Consider the following 16,718-nt stretch of genomic DNA (forward strand, 5'->3'; position numbering starts at 1 on the left):
ATCTAGATCTTCCAAGACTGAAGCTGGTTGCTTGAATCCCATCCCTAACATTTAAATATGAAGTTAGTTACATAGTTAAGCTGCATTATGGGATGATTTGGTCTATGGCTCCGCTAGTTCTTAAATCCTTGTACTAAACATCTGCTGTTACTCACTGTAGAAAGAAAAAAGGCAACCAGGCTAAATGGATCTGTTGCCTGGTTATTCTTTTTAAAATCTGTTATGTAAATATCTGCAGTCTTTAGAGAAATAGAATGTGTGCCATGCCATGGAAAAGGGGAGCCTAAAGTGATTTCATGTGCTTAGATTTAGCCACAGAAATCTACTACATATAATAAAACAACTGGAAAACCTAGATGTGTGTGCTGAATTGTTTTGTTGATTCCCCCACCCCACCCCCCACCCCCACCCCCCCGTTTCTGCTGTCTGTGTGCATGTGTATGAAGGATGCAACAGAAATATATCCTCTGGTGACCAGTCACATTTGCCTTTTTAAGGTACAAAAATGCTTAGTGGGAGATGTTAATTCGAGAATGAAATGAAATATTTACATAGCTACTTGGCGTGCTTTGGCTTGGGGGGGAACAAAAAATCCATCTCCTTGTTTTCAAAAGCCCATGGATCAAGTTTGACTAGAATAGAATGAATATGTTTTTTTGAGTTAAGTCTCACAATGTTAACATGTTCTAGTTTTTATGCAGTCTGCCACTAGTATGGTTATAACTAGTGATTGCTCAGTGCATTGCTGGAACGTGTATTGCACCCTCTGTGAATTCTGTAGAAGATTGATTGACAGCAAGTGACCAACATTTACTTTCTACTTTTGCAGCAAGCTTTTAAGCTGTAATATTATTAAGAAAAATATTAAGAAAATTAAGAAAAATTTAAGCACCAACATTTTCAGAAAATCATAAATATTTTCAGAACTGCTTGATCATCTAAAGGTCATCTGAAGATAGTAGTACAAATTTCCCTGTTAAGCCAAAGCATCACCGTTGGCCTGAGCCATTTCAATCTTGCGCATGATAATCATTAGGAAATCCAATCTGTCACCACTGTCCATTGCCCAGATAATGTCATGAAATGAGATGTGCTGAGATAATCTTGGCAAGAGAACTGGGGTGGAAAAGGGGGTCTGTTCACCTTGGCAAGAGGAATGTTCCTTTGTAGCCCCAAATACAATGACACTAAAGACCCAGACCATGTGAGCTGAATATTAAGCCAAGAAATTTCAAAAAGGATCTTCTCCGTTGCAGCAGATTTCTGATTCAGTCATGAATGATTGGGAAGGAATTGAAAGATGTTGCAGTCTGCTTGGCCTTCTAGCAGATTGACTTAGACTGTTTCAGGCAGTTGAAATAACTTTGTTTATGCAGCTAAGCTGTTGACACAGAGAACTAGTTGTCTCTGCAATTTATCACTTAGTCTAAATGTTATTCTGGCAAGCTCAGAAACCTGTGATACAAGGACATGATTCAAGTTGCAACTGAACTGGAGTGCACCTTGACCTCACCACTTGCACAAAGGGATGTTTGGGAATTGGCTTCTGAGAAAACCTTCCCTGTCTCCACCCTCCCACCTATGTGAGCTATCGGGAAAATGGACATGTGGCATAAACCCTCAAAAATGGCCAAAGAACTGGTGTTAGTTGGTGCTAAAATATATTTGCTAGTGTGCGTTAATGCAAATTCACAATTGCAAAAGATGAAGCTGTGTAGATGGAAGACTTTGCAAAGGGTTTATTTTAAAGGGGTAGGTTTGTTCCTTTAAACTATGCAGATGAAAGGTTGCATGTATAATATCAACATGATTAACAATCTTATGTTAAAAACACATAACAGAATAATGGAACCTTTTGTAGCAATAATGTGGAAGCTCCGAGGGAAAGACTTGGTTATATTAACTTAGCATACACAGATACTTAATGGGGTATCTTTTGCATTTGCGTGGCCTGCTGGCTCAATTACGCTGTACCTTCTTACGCTTTATTGTTTCACCAGTAGACCGGTGGTCTTATTGGTCTGGTTTTGAAGTTTACGGAAATACCGTACAAAAGATACTGTTCTTATTTACTATGCAGTGATTCTAAGATTGTTGGATGACCTGGCTGTTTGCAAGGTTGTGAGTCCAATCTTTGAGTGCAAAAGCAACACTGATGATAGTTTGGTTACCAAGATCCACGTTTATGACACTAATATTTTCTCTGCATATGTGATTTAATGTGCTAATTACTTTAGAACGAAGAATGAAAGATAGTCATTTGGTCAGCTTAATCCCTGAATCATGAGTGATTTCAGTAGCATTATGATAAGGACTAATTTATCCCATCCAGTCTCATTGCATCCTCAGATACTATGGTGGTGCCTCTTCCTTCTCCTGCCACAGAGCAACAGATGGAGATAGATCATTTAGTACTGTCAAGTAGCTTACGTACAGGTTTTGATCCCACAAGACTTCAATGTATTTGTTACAGGCCATTTTGTGTGAAGGTGTGATCATCTTTTCTCAAGAGACAACCATCTCTCAGTACAATGACCAGTGTCTTTTAGCTGCATAAGCTGCCTCCTGTACTCTTTCTTACAGCCTAGGAAGATAGTGGAGTGTGGAGAAATCAGGGCAGTGAAAAGACACCCTTTCCCCGCTTTTCTACCACACAGAAGCCAGGAAAGTCTGGCCAGTTCAATGTTGACAACAGAAGATGATTAATTTGAGTCTTCCATCTCTCAGTCAAGAAGCTTCTCTCATTTTTTCCTGTCTTCCAATTCTTCAATGCTGCCACTGAAATCCCCCGTGACAGGGTTGTCTCTTCAAATAAGATTCTCCTATAAAGACTCCTTTTCCAAATGAAATGAGATTAAACATAGACTTTTCAGTAAGGATAACCTTAGCAACAGTCCCTCACACTACAACCACTGATTCATTCTGGTTTGCCATAAGCATTGTTACACTCGATCTTGGGAGCTTGCTGGCTTGAACACACAGCTGGTGTCCTTATGGTTGGGCTGGGCTGTGGTGCTTGGTCAGGTTTGTGCAGCACCCACCTGGTCTGCTCCCACCTCAGCTCACTGCTGCCTTGAGGATGCTATTTAAAATGCATAGCCAGTCTGGTCTGCCACATGTTGCAGAGGGAACCTCTGTAGCTGGTTATGGTTTGGTGGCTCCACTCTGGGGCGTAGGATTGTAAACATTTGAGACCATAGTGCCGTGTAGGTGGTTGTGAAGTTGCAGTGATTGAGTCTGGAGACAACTAGCTTAGGCTGCATTAGCGAGGTGCTTTGAGTAAGGCATACGTGGTCATGCTACTTTTGGTCAATTCAAGTATGGATGGAATAAGGTCATCTTTACTCACAGTGCAAAGGGAGGCAGATCCTTAATCACTGCAACACTTAGTTCTCGCAGTGCTGAGCTTGGTGAAAAATAAAAAATTACACCTCTGTCTCACACTTTCAGACATGCAACGTCTCTGAAGTTCTTAGAAACTTGTGGAGGTGTACAAAAGAACAAATGAGATGGACTGTGAACTTATATGGAATAGAATAAGAAAAAATTAAACACCCACTTGTTTTCGTATCTTTCCATCTCTCCACCCCTGCCAAAACCAATCCATTTTTATGTACATAAATTTGATGCATCAGTGGTAGATACTAGAGTTATTTATTTCCAAATTCCTTAAACATTTAATTGAAATGGGTAATTAACTCTTTACTGTCTATTTCTGTGAAAATACAAGTTGACAGTGTTTTTCCAAGATGTGTTCCCAAGTTTTCTGTGAATTGGAACCCTAAACTTCTAAAACCAAGCTTGCTTTTATTTCCTTACTCCCTTAAATCCAGGCAAGAAAAATTCATGCTTAGTTGTGGATTTCAGTCCTTTGCTGTTGTACTGGAATGATACTCGTTCTAATACCTGTTCACACATGACTTTGAAGTACATGCTACTAAAAAGTTGCCTTGTTTGTTGAGTTTATAGCTTCTATACTTTTACCTAAAGCATCATGATAACGAATAGCATTTTGCCAATCCCTGTTCTTGAATGAAAATTCAAGCATCTCAGTGTTTATATGTTAAAGAGTCGGACTTTAGTATGTAGGGTTTGGGGAAAAGTGAAAAGATTCTAGGGGGATATAAAAAAGAAAAACCAAACACACCCTGAAGGAAGGTAAGAAACCTCAGAACTTTTTTGCAATCTTCTGATTTATTTTGAGTCTTGTCCATGAATTTTGAGTGAATTAGGTTAGCAGTGCCTCTCACACAACTATTTTCATTTGCAGAAGTTGAGCTGAAGCATAGCTCAAGTAATACACATCATATCCCATGTGAAATATATTAGTGTCACAGGGCCTTCATAGACTTTAAGACTATACACAAAAACTTACAAAGCTACTTGGTATTACCATGACTTGATGAATTATCTTACATCCAGCTGAGTTACAGAACCTACCAAGGTCCTCTTCCTGGCCTGATGCAGTCACAAGATATCATAAAATCATAGAATTGTTTGGGTTGGAAGGCATCTTAAAGATCATGCAGTTTCAATCCCCCTGCCACAGGCAGGGACACCTTCCACTAGACCAGGTGGCTCAAAGCTCCATCCAACCTGGCCTTGAACACTTCAAGGGATGGGGCATATGTGGTGGATTAAGGTGATGCACTTTGATTCACAATTAGTGTGCACATAAGATCACATGCATAGTCAGGTACCAGCTCAGGTGACAAGTGACAAGCATTTAAGCCAATGTAGCACTTCTTATTTTTAGCTAGGGCAAATAAGAGACACTGAAATGGGCAGTTACCAAGGTTTAGCTGATGCATTAAATAACTGTTAGGACGTGGTAATATGATTACTTGTGATCACTGTCCTTCGGAGTATATCACCATTGGCCTTCAGATTGCAACCCTGATCAGCAAGAGAAGCACCTTCTTTCTATACCAAACCAAACTTGCACTTATTAAAAATTTGTGATGCGGGAAATGAAGACATCTCAAGCAGTATTGTGCTCACTCGTGTCTTACTTCTTTTTTATTGCTGCTGTTATGAATTTATACTGAGATCTCAAGGAAAATAGAATATTACTTTCAAGTGCTGCCTTTTAAAAGTTGCTTCAGAAATATGAAACAAACTGTCAGCAGCTTTTGGAAATGTTCAGTAGGAACTCAGGTCTCAGCTGCTTTCTGTAAAAGCCTGAAGTAAAGTTTGGTATTTCCCAAGGTAATAAATATCCCTTAATTCTCAGATCCTTGAAACTTATCAGCAGTGTGGAAAATGCCTGAGAATCTGTTCAGGAAACAGGACTTAAAACCACAAGGTACACTTTGAAATGCAACAGCAAGCACAAAGTCACTCGAAGTCTCAGCAAAGTGAAGTAGTAAACATGATGACTCTGGCTTTCTTGTACAGTGTTTTTGGAGCTAATTTGAAGCTGTAGATTCCCAATGCAACCAAGGGCTACAAGATCTTAGCCAGCGTATTTTAAATGAGGCCCTTCCAATTGGGATAGTCCCTGTGTTGCACTGAACTGCAAAAAGATTGACTGCGTTTGCATCATTAACTCGGAGAGAGCTCAGACGGCCAACTTAGTAAATATAGTAATAAGAAAACCAGTAATAATACAAAGGTCTTGCTACTGATCTGATCCCACTATCCCATTGGGGTCATTCCTTATCACTCTGGTTTGCTTAATATGAGTGGAATCTGTGCATGTCCAAAGAACTGAATGGTGTCGGCTTTGGATGGGCTTTGGTGATCTTTCTGGTCTGTTCTTTTTCTGGGTAATTTTGCTCCAGCTTTGCATGCATTTGCATGTAAAGCAAAGTAGACTTCTCCCTGCCCCCCCCCCCCCCCCTTCCTTTAATTGCCCCTGCATGTGGTCTTTCACATGCGTGTTACATCTGGACCAAGATTTTGTGGGAGCTGCTAGGGGTTAGTCATAACCACCCGTATGCAAGATTAGTTATTCCACAAGATTATTGGGTGGCTACTAGTATAGAAAATTACCATCCCTCAGAAAAGAGAAAATGCCCTAAAAACAATCTCCTCATAAAGACCTTTAGCAGCCACTATGGAAAGCAGTGATTGAAGTTTCTGTGCAGAAGTACAGCTTTTATAGACAGGCTACAGGTATGCAATACAGAGGAGAAGATGCTGTTTACCCATGGTACAGAGAAGGACAGGCATCTCCTGCTGTTGTGAGACTTAAAGACTAAGTTAATCAAGACAGCTCTCAGAAGTCATGGCAGAACTGGTCCTCTGTGCTAAGCATTGTGCAAGCATAATGAATGCAGTCTGTATCCCCTTGCTGTTTTCAGTAATAACATACACATGCTGACTTAAAAACATCTTTTCACTTGCATGGTACTGTACTAGACAACATGAGAGGAGGTGTTGGGGCTGAATGGTACATGACACTGTATGCACAGCTGCAGTTCCTTCCACAGCAGTTTGCTTTATGGTCCTCTTATTCCAAAATGTCCTTTTTGGGAGAGATGGAAAGAGCAGCATTGTAGGTAACTTTCCCAGAGTTCCTGAATGTCACAGTCTGCCAGAGGCATGTTCCTGTAGTTTGAAGCCCAAAGTATATATTGCCTGCCTTTGGAGGTGGCATGAAAGTATGTGGAGGTTTAAAGCCTGGTGGGAAATGACTGAGTGACTCTTTAGGATGGAGGGTTCCCAGCTGGGCAAAGTCTTGTTCATCCTGCCTGAAGCAACCAGTCCCTGCAGAGAAATAGTCTCAGAATTATTCTCCAGTTTTGTCTTGGGGGGAAGTAGCTGGCCCACTTCAAAAGCAAGTCCTGGACTGAATTAATATAATGCATCAAAATGATCAGGCAGACATTTAGGAATGAACAGTGAAGCTATTTTTCTTGAGACAGTAGACATGGTCTATCAGCCTTTCTCTCCATCCTTCTCTGGGTCTCATTCTAGCAGTAAGGACTAAGATGAAATACTAGGAGTTATATCAGCTAATTATATCCTGACAAATATCTGGAGATTATTTTAGGCTACATGAAAAAGCAAATCAAAAGATGAATGTTTTATGAATTTTCTGATTGTTTGGAAATAGGATTGTATGAATGATATTTTAAATTATATTTAGCTTTTGTTGACCTAACACTGCAACACAATTTGCCTAGTAGAATCCCCGTATTTGCACAGTTATTTTTTCCTTTACATTCCAGTAGATGTAAAACAGCAACCATGGACTGTCATTTCAACCTGATCTCCATAAATCTCAAAGGAGACTTTATGAATGATTGGTTCTGGTGTCCTGACGCAGTAAGGAGAATAAGATGTCAAATTTAGCATATCACTGCTACTTCAGCATGTCAGTTTTACTATCACTCTAGCTATCTTTGCCAGATGCATTCACAAATGCAGTTACTTTTTTATTGCTATGAAGTACAAGAAAATATATCTCTGAAATAAGTTGGTGGGGCTTATTTATTGTCACACCTGCCCTCCATTAAAAAGAGTAATCCAAAATAACCACTTTTTTCTACTGAGCAAAATTATGTTCTATGTGCTACAGGTACGATCTAGTGCATGTTTTTCATTAATGAAGCCTTTTGATTTAAGGCATGTGGTGCTGTTCCACTGTTACAGACCCATGCCTCAGCTGGTAGTTGCGGGGGGGGATGTATGCCAGGACATGGCATGCTCTCTCATCCTTTGCTTTCTGACAGAGGGTAGTGCAGATTGTATGGAATGACATCAGCGGCAGTTCTGGAGGAAGTAAGGAAGCCACCTTACAAGCCCCCTCTCCACAATCAGTTTTGACCTGAAGGGTTGGTTACTTCTCAGAATTACTTACAGAGAAGTAGTGCAGGAAAGATGAATGTGAAGAGTATGGCTGAAAAAGGTGAAGGAGAAGGGAAGAAAAAAAGAGAAAGACAAGGGAAAACCAAATAGAGGAGTAAAAGAAGCTGAGTGGTGGAAAAGCAGTTGGGAGGTGGCTTCTCTGTTAAACTAGGCAGATCTGGGGGGCTCTGAAAGCCACAAGTTTGTGAGATTGCAGTTCTGTCCCTGGCAGCAAGAGACTGTTCCGCACCACTGATGTAAGAGATGCTGGAATACTGTCCATTCAATTGCATGGCCTCTGTAGGTAAGTATTTTTTTGGATAAGACAATTTATTCATGGTGGAATCCCAGGTCTCTATTAATATACGTGCTGGTATCTGTTTCTATGGTTACAGTTGCAAAGCACAACCCTCTGCTTTTAAGTTTGTAAGTATATGAAACTCTAATATATGGAACAGAAATCTCCTGAGCTTGGTACCTTCCCTGAGGTAATATTTTCCTTTAAGAACTGTTTTGAAAGCAAGCTTGAGAAAGACAGTTCTGCTGTTTTGGCAGGAATAGAGAAAAGTATGACTTTTCCTACTGCCTGAGAAGGCATATGTCTCATAAATGAGACCTAGTGCAGACAGACAGGAGGGTGTGATGTTTGCTCATTTGCTGAATACTCAGTGTACCTCCTTTTCCCTGGAGTATTTCGCAGTGAAAATCCTTTGGCATCACTCTTGCTGTTGTCATTCTCATTCATACCAAAGTGAGGTGCCACGGTCTATCTACGCAGTTCCCTTCCATCCAAGAGGTGGTATAGAGACATGCTAGGTACCTAGGTCTGCATAATTTTGTTTTCAAGTTTTGAGAGAAAAAGAACTGTAAAATGTATGCATTAATAAAACTGGTGACAAAGTGATGAAAGGCTCAGCAAACAGCTAGCATGGTTATACACTGTTTTGAGAACTATGTTTTTTTTTCCTTCAAATAATTACTGTCCTATATTTTAGATTAATAGGCTCTCCTGTCCCATAACTTTCGAAATCAAATTGGCTTCCAAAAGAAAATTTAATCCTTTTCAAAAACCTTTTCTGAATGTTGACTTAAAAGTCAGTCACTGAATTTCTAGCTTTTGGGTTAGGCAATTTGCCAACCAGCATGAGCTGAAACAACATTTTCTCTCTAAATTGAATTTGAGTGGAAAATGGAAAATGCTAGCACACTCAGGCAACTCAGTAGTGGGTTTTTAGGGAAAACTTTTGATGGGTAAACATACCTTGATATACTTTTCCTGGTTCCAGAGGCTTTCCTGTCTCTATTTGCATTTAATCACAGTATATACTTTTCTGACTAGTCTTGTGTATAGATGCCTTAGTTTCATCAAAATTAAATTGGGCTTTTATAATAAGGTGGGTTTATTTCTGGAAAATTAGGTAAAACATGGTATGGCTTCTCAAAGACATTAGGTTATATAATATAAGTTCCTGTTACTTCCTCTTCAAATCTAAAAAAGAAGCTTGGAATCTAAATGGAATTTGTCACTGATAAAAGCAGACCTTCTAGTGCTCTCCTAACTGGGGTTGTACAGGGTAATTACAAATGCTGTCACTGCCTAATTTTTTAATTTAATACACACAAGTGCACAATTTCTGCTTAGTTGTTTACTGATTAGCTACTGTCTTTATAACATATAACTTAATATGAAAAGGTATGCAGGAGAATTTGTTTGAACTCAAAGACACAGTCAAAAAAAAAAGGGGGGGGAAAAGAATAATGAGATGTGAAGTAACAGGCAGAAGAGCTGAACTGTGGAGGTAAAGGAAACAGGAAGAACAAGGATCCAGAAGGAGTTACACTGTACCAAGATTGTAAGTGCCTGGTTACCAAACCATATTTAAACAGCGTATTTTTGGAACTTAATATCTATGAGTCCTGCAGCGCTTTCAGATGCTTTGAGGAGCATCTGAAACTTTAGATGTGCAGAAAGGTCTTAGGTTCTACCACAGAAGTCTGTCTGCATAGGAGAGCAGGAACTTTTGAACAGGAGCTGCCTGTACAATCAGGCTGGCTGACTTCTGCATGTAAATGCATGCTAAATGAAGCAATAAGAACATAATCTGGAGCTTCAACTCTGCTTTCTTTTGAAGATAGAAGACTGGAGCCCAGTTATTTAAGGAAAAGCTTTCTGAAGAAAAGTTTTCTTAAATGTACTGAAAAGAATTATAAAATTTGCAATTTCTTTTCTGTTTTTCATCATGAAATGGGAGAAAAAACTCACCTTTTTTTCTTGTCCTTTGTCTGTTTTGTTTTATATTTTGGGAAGCTCTTTGCATGTTGCTGCTTTTACCAATGTCTGCATACAGCATGCTAGGACCATCATTTATGTAATATTTGGAAGTACTTCCACGAATATAGATTTAGTACTGAGTTCAATAAGAAATTTGTCCTTGTTAATGAAAGTCACCTATATTTGACTTCTGTTTGCTAAAAACTTTCACAGTTTATTGTAAATAAGCTCCAATGAAAACAAAGGGAATGATTATAGTCTAGATTCCCTTCAGAGTGATTTCTGGCACGTAGGAAATAAATTATAGTGTATTCAAAAAAACAGCTGCTTCCATTTGAGTAGAATATATTATGATTTAATGAAGACAGCCATCTGCTCCTGAGTAAAATTCTAATTAAGCAATATATGAATCAGAACAAAATTAGCTATAGAGCAATTAATATTTTACAAGTGTTGCTAGCAATGTATAGCCGCTAGTATGTGAAAAGTTTCTTTAAATATGTCTAGCTTTCATCATATTTTAATGTACTGAGAAGGCTATAAATCTTCCGTTGCTTGTAGCTGGTACCACAACAATGTGTCTATGGTAGAATTTAGATTTCATAGCAGGAGCTAAAGCATTGCATTGAGAACTGGTATGTCCACTATGCTTTAAAGTTAATAGTTTTGTTTTTTTCCCGTTTGGTTGGTTTTGTTTTTTTTTTTAGCATCACATTTAATGAATTATGCTGCAATTCAGATGCAAAAGCATCTGAAAAAGGCCATGGAAAATATAACCCTGCAATTCTTACAGGTGAGCTGGACAAATTCAACAGGCTGCATCTCTGGGAAAAGCTTGTCTGAACACATCAGCGTTTCTGTGCCAAAGTCAGATTTGTGAAGCTAATACTTAAAAAGGGAAACCTCCTCATTTAGCTTTTATAGCATGTCTCAGGCCTGCTCATGCAACTCTGTAAAAGGACACAGAAAACTGCTTGAAGGGACCTGAAAAACGGAGTTTAGAGTGGTCCTCATGCATTGTTTAATAAAAATAATAAAAAAAAATAGTTTAAACAGCATTTCTGTGTATAAGCACAACTCTATGCTGTTTGTCGCAATTTGTTTCCTTCCATGTGTTTTTCTTCCACTTTTTCTTTGCCAGTGCTTTCAAGAGCTAGTAAAAGACAATCTGCAAAACAGAAACAACAGCTTGCTTGCCATGGATATTAAAATCTAATATCCATGAGAACTCTCTCTGTCTGACCTTTAAGCTGAAGTAACTGTCTGGGTCAAACAAAAACAGAGTACGAGTAGGGAAATATGTAGTCTGTTCACAGATCAGCTCCTTGCCTTTTTTTCAGAGCCTTCAAAGAGGGTGTAGCCAGACTAAAACGATGTTTCTCCTGCTATTTACCAGTGTCTGTTGAATGGAAGAGAGATTTTTCTTGGAGATTCAGAGCTACTGTAGTAGGCTTTTATCCTGTTCCAGTGCCTCTGGCTTGCTGTGGCACAACTATGTCTGTGGGCTGTCCCATAGGGTCCAAGGGTGGGATTGCCTTGCGGCTGTCTCAGGCTGACAAAAACCAGCCACAGGAGTGGGGTGCTCCCATCAGCTACCAGTCAAGACTGGGCATGATAAGGGATCAGGACACAAGCACCACACATCATCTATCTTTGTTATCAAAAGTACCTCATCTATTATTCAAACCAAAAGGGCTTTAAAAATTACTTTTTTTTTTTTAAATTGTTGTTTGTTGCTTACCTCCACAAACTATTCTGGTTTTGTTCTCCCTGAGCAAGAAATCAGCTTCTTCAGTTTAATTCCTGAATAAAATGTTCCTGTGCTGCACTGAGCTGGGCTACAAACACTGCAGGGAAAAGTTTTCAAAGCAAGACACAAAGCTGTTCTCCTTTATAGTTAAAGTGGGTTCTCTCTTTTCACACCTAGCCTATGCAACGGTACCTCTTTAAGGTACTGTATAGTTGGATCCTCATAATTTGCTGCTGGCAAATGCCTTTTTGGCTCTTCTTTCTCAGGTGTTGGGGAGGGCTTTGTGTCTTGAGGGGTTTCTCAGGGTCAGCATGTTGTGGGCTTCACATTTTGGCCAGGCCTATCCCTGGTCACAATTTAGTCATCAGATATTGGATTACTCTGTGGCAATACCAAGACAACCAAAACGTCAAAACAAGCTTTTCCATTGTTGCAATTGTTTCTTTGTTTAGCGTCAACAATGCGATTGGAACAAAAGCAGACCTTTTGACCTGGAAAGCCTGTGTGGGCATGATAGGAGAGCCAAGCTGTGTCCTAAACAGAGCCTTGCCAGGACCTGATGTGAGGTCCTCTGTGCAGCCCCTGCTGGGGCTGGTTTCAGGGGGAGTGACATGAGGAAGCGGGGTTGGTGCTGATGAGTGAATGGGAATGGTAACTTGGTAAGGTCTTGAATCTTGGGGAAGAGAAGCAGTTGACACAAGGGACAGCATTGCTAACGAGGGCAAGAGGTGCTGGGACACGTGTTGGAGCTTACAGCAGCAGTCAGAGCTATTTGTGAAAACCATGATGAGAATTTTAAACTTGATGCTTTCAAGCTCAAGCTTTTCTTTTCCCCCGGCCACTCCCCTAACAGCATTTATCTGAGAGCACGCTCTGTGTTCAGAGGGACTACTGGCAGGTAATGCTTCAGGCAAAATCTAACCCTCACAGCTGAGGTTTTACATCAGTGATTTCTGCACTTGAACTTGTACAGAGTAGTGATTATTCCAGATTTTGCCTAAGTGTGTTGTGGTTACATTACTTCTGCTATGAACAGTATTTAAAAATAGAATTTAAAATTGGATCTAGTAGCTAACTTCAGTAATCTTCTTTTGAAAGAAACATGTTCATATGTGTATGTGTTCTTTTATTTGCAAATGATGAAAAGGTTTTTGAGGCAAGAAAACCAGTCTACATTTAATATTCTTTTCTTGAAGCTCAAAATATGAGGGAAATATATATTTACTGGGCAATCTTACCTGCCTTCTGCTGGACTATGATTGGTAATTTCTGCCTGATATTAATAGAAAAGTCTTGTGATTACAGTGTTAGTTTGCCTGTGAAGTCGCCACTCAGGTAGAAAGAGGGTGCCCATGTGTCACTCTTGACATTTTCTCTGAAGTATTGTTGCCTCACTAGCTCACCTATCGAGCATGGTGAATTGCATTTTTTCTCGTTGATTACTAGCTTTCCAGTGCAACCGAAAGCATTGCCAGCTATTCCCTGGCATGATGTAAAATCAGGTGAATGCTTTGGCAGGTACATCGTGTTAAGAAACTGTGTTTTTAAAATGCCATTAGGCAGATTTTTTAATGTTGTGGGATTTTGTTTTGTTTTGGGTTTGTTTTTCTTCTCCCCCCCCCCCCCCCTTCATTTCATCTCTGGACTGGCAGCATCTGTATTTTAATATTTATCTATGTATCAAAGTAGATGTGTCTCTACACCAGTGTTCTTCCGTATTGTAATGATATGCAGTTTTGAACAGAGCATTCATAAACGATATTGAAAAGGGTTGGTTTGGAGAGTGATTTTACCTATCGTTGTCACAAATCTTTAAAGTGCACAGGGAGGGCTTTTGGCCAAAGGCATTATAACTTTGAACACCTTTCCTGATCAAGTTTTGGAAATCACACCTTCTCCCTGAACATCCTGAGGGTTACATGTCCCCTTGTCAAAGATGGCATGGTTATTGTTCACTCATATAGTGCCAGTAGTGTTCAGGGGCTGTAATTGTCTTGTAGTGATTTTTGACAGATTTCAGCTGTCTGACAACAATTTACCAAATGCCACTGATTTGGTAATCAAGAAGGGCAAGCAAATAAACCTGTCCTGTCAGCCTCAGGAGCAGCACACACACCTTCTTCCTGGAACGCCTGAGACATGAAAATCATCAGGGCTATTTCTGATTCATCTCACTTTTAAATAAAAGCAAGTATTTAGGGAGAAAATAATTCCAGTGCCCATTCACATGTGCTTGCGAGTTCTGCATGGGAGCCAGTTTGAGAGAGGTACCTGTGTAACCATGCCAGAAAATACCCTGCTCCTAGAGTGTTTGGGGTGTTTGCTGCACGGTGGCTGGTTGATTCACGTGGATCAGTGGACATGTTGGTGTTCTGCAGGTGAGAAGCTTTGCCAAGAAGCAAAGCTGGTTGGGCCCGTACACCAGCTGGAGCTCGCGTGGGGGTCCGTGTAGAAAAGGGCCGGGTGCCCTCTCTCGGCCATCTTCACAACAGCAGCCAAAGCCAGGACAAAGTAGCATCTGGGAATGAAGCAACGTGACTGCTTCAGGAAAGGAGGGAGGCTTCAAGGCTTGTGACCACATGAAGCGAAATGTTCATATAAGTGCAGGACCAGGAGATGGTGATCCTAATCTAAACCCACAGTGCCTCTCTAGCTTTGGGTGAGACAACTAACTCCTTGGTGTCTATTAGTCCATGCCACCAACAGGACCAACAAACCTCTGTACTGTTCCGTAGGTAGTGATAACAGCTACAAATGAAAGAGTCAGAGTTCCTTAGTCTGGTCTTATTATGGACTTCCCTGTTTAGCTCATGTCATTTATCACAACAGTCTTTTGCCATGTAATTTACATTTTGATGAAACACTGCAGCTATCATTATTTTAACAGGATTGCATTTGAGTGGCAGCAGTGGGTTTGAGGCACACATGTGCCTGCATACAGATACCAATGCTTTAGTAAGGCATATTGGAGATGTCCATAAAATTTCTAAGGTTATTCAGTTTATTAGCAGTCAAACCTACCAGTTCAGGAGCTACAGTATATCAATCTTCTGCTGGAAAAGCATATTCTGGTAGTAAATTGTGGTTTCTCTGTGTGTAAGATAAATGAACATTGAGACAGTATTTAACATATGTATAAAAATAGGCTGCTTAAGTAAAAAGAACATTTGATCAGCCTTTTATCAGACAGATAAGAACGCCTGTGTTAACTACCAAATTAACAGTTTAGTGAAGGAGACACCATCTACATAAAGTCCTTGTCATACTAATACAAGATGGCATTCTACAAAGGAATTAAATACTTATGTGCCTGATGTAATAATATTTTTATTTATGCTGAAGACTAAGCTAGCTATTGACTGTAATGGAGCTCAGGTGGTTTATACCTGCTGAAGGATTTAGCCCTATCCTTTTCCTAAGCTAGATTTCTTAGTAATTTACTGATGAGTAAATTAGACCAAAACTGGGTCTGAGCACTGAAGCTGCACCCTGCTGCTGTTCCAGGCAGCTTCCAGGCATAAGAAGGCAAGATTGTTAAGTAGCAAACACAATGTTAGCAGTTGAATGTATGTACTCTATTTCCAGCTCTGCTATGGGCTTGCTATGTAACGTTAAAGATCTTTCTAAACCTCTTAACTAATACAGTTGCTATCTGAAAATTACAAACTCTCACAGGCACATTTTTCCATCTGTATGTAAGCAGTCTTTTATTAAGCACCCTTAAATGCCTAGTGGAAAGACAGTATTTGAAGGTTTGTTACTGGTTTGCTGTGTGGCATTGACAAAAATACAGCCGTTGCCATTGCAAGACATACAGCTTTTACTGGTGGGATGATGCTTGCATCTGCATGGGTAAGTCCCATGTTAAATCCCTTACCTTGGGTAAAACTCCGATGCCTGGAGTTAGGGGTGGACCTAAGCACTGCAGTGCACATGAGTCTTTTGAAGAAGTGCTTGACTTTGGGTGAATTTCCCTAGACTGAGAAAGCAGGAGGATTCAGAGCAAGCTTGACATACTTTTTGCTGCAAGAGGCTTATCAGATCTTGTTGCAAACCAATTCTTGTTCCTACTAATTAAAACCAGAATGCATTCAATACTGAAATGTAAAATACTCATATAATTTACTTGCATTCTTCTACTTGAGTTAATCTGTCAAAGTAGCCCTACATGAAATGGAACTGCAATATGGTCTGACAGCCTATGTACAGTGTTCACTGATCAGACAAATTTCCTGAGATGCATGGTAAAAAGCCAAACCTAAAAGCCTTAGTACCCAGGACAGACAGCGCAGACTGCCCACCCAGACTACCTACCGTCATCTTGCATGGAGCTGTTTTGTCTTATAAACAGCAGGAGACAAAGTGTCATATTTTCATGTGTTTTTATTATTAACAACAACTGGAACAACATCTGTACCGCAATCCCATGTTTCCAAAGGCAGGTGCTTTTGAGGCACATAGAATTGACACACCTCAAGGCTATACATCATTGTTTTACTCATGTTGTGTATCTATATATGTCTGGGAATGGAGCAGATGTTTTACATACAAATAAAAGGTGTGGGTGGAGGAGGGAAGTGGGCTGAGCTACTCACTTTCCTGCCCTGCAGCTTGTGTAATTATGCATGCCAAGGCAAAGTGAATGTAAAATACCATAAGCAAGGTTTGGAGCTGATAGAAATTTGTACAGCCCTGCTAAAATTGACAAATGTCCTGGGTAGCTTCTGTGAAGGGTTAGACCTGCTTTATATTCACTGTGTGAATGACTGTAAAGAAGAATCAGGTTTGAGGTCCCAGCCTTGTTTATACATACTAAGTAGCCATAGGAAAGAAGGGACAACAACCTGAGAGTAAAGGTCTTAAAATATTATTTTGAGATGTAAATCTTTCTAGACTTACATA

The 16,718-nt window shown here is 39.9% G+C and overlaps 1 protein-coding gene across 1 annotated transcript in view; it reads left to right on the forward strand.

The window, feature by feature from the left end:
- Nucleotides 1-16,718, forward strand: part of TUNAR (TCL1 upstream neural differentiation-associated RNA) — a 161,895-nt gene that overhangs the window by 65,686 nt on the left and 79,491 nt on the right. The gene's annotated exons all lie outside the window — the stretch shown is intronic.

The sequence above is a fragment of the Falco peregrinus genome, chromosome 1 (assembly GCF_023634155.1).
Source record: "Falco peregrinus isolate bFalPer1 chromosome 1, bFalPer1.pri, whole genome shotgun sequence".
Lineage (NCBI taxonomy): Eukaryota > Metazoa > Chordata > Aves > Falconiformes > Falconidae > Falco > Falco peregrinus.